Source organism: Bison bison, unplaced genomic scaffold, assembly GCF_000754665.1.
Source record: "Bison bison bison isolate TAMUID 2011002044 unplaced genomic scaffold, Bison_UMD1.0 scf7180017845922, whole genome shotgun sequence".
NCBI classification, from domain to species: Eukaryota; Metazoa; Chordata; class Mammalia; order Artiodactyla; family Bovidae; genus Bison; species Bison bison.
This window is the reverse complement of record NW_011476495.1, coordinates 1-914: the sequence shown is the minus strand read 5'-3', so window position 1 is coordinate 914 and position 914 is coordinate 1. Positions and strand designations below refer to the sequence as shown.

The 914-nt window shown below is 41.8% G+C and overlaps 1 pseudogene; it reads left to right on the top strand.

Moving 5' to 3' along the window:
• Positions 1–319: 319 nt before the first annotated feature.
• LOC104987063 lies at positions 320–906 on the top strand (annotated as a pseudogene).
• The last annotated feature ends 8 nt before the right edge of the window (positions 907–914 follow it).

Here is a 914-nt window from a genome sequence, read left to right as displayed (position 1 = left end):
AGATAGCACTGTGGTGGAGTGCTTAAAAATTTACCTGCTTTTGGAGTTGATTTAGGATGATAAAAGGCAAGTTGTATCAGAGAAGATGATAGTCTGGCTAAAGAAAGTCTGGCATTTTTCTTTCCTGGAAGAAAGAAAAATATCAGTGATAAATCTAATTCTTAAAAGGTTTGAGTAACAGTCCATAACCAACACGTGACCTTATTTAAATAGCAATTCCTCAAAATATTATTGTCTAGATGGGAAAATCCTCAGCTGTGGGACTCTGTTTCCATCAGAGATCGCATTCCATATGTTATTTTGTCTTTTCTTTCAAGTGATGCTGAATCAAACCTCAGTCACTGAATTTCTCCTCCTGGGAGTGACAGACATCCAAGTACTGCAGCCTGTTCTCTTCGTGATTTTCCTTGCAACTTACATTGTCAATGTGGCTGGGAATGCAGCCATCCTGATGGTTGTCATCTCTGATCCAAGACTCCATTCTCCTATGTATTTTTTCCTGGGGAACCTGTCATATCTAGATATCTGCTACTCCATGGTGACTCTGCCAAAGATGCTGGAGAACTTCCTCTCTACACACAAAGCAATTTCTTTCTTGGGATGCATAAGCCAACTTCATTTCTTCCACTTGCTGGGCAGCACAGAGGTCATGTTGTTGGCCATGATGGCCTTTGACCGCTTTGTGGCTATCTGCAAACCACTTCGTTACACTATTATCATGAATCATCAGGTCTGTACCCAGATGGCTGTCACTGTCTGGATCTTTGGGTTTTTCCATGCCCTGCTACACTCAGTAATGACATCTCGTTTAAACTTCTGTGGTTCCAACCACATCCATCACTTCTTCTGTGATATTAAGCCATTGCTGGAGTTGGCCTGTGAGACACTGACCTCAATGAGTGGCTACTTCATAC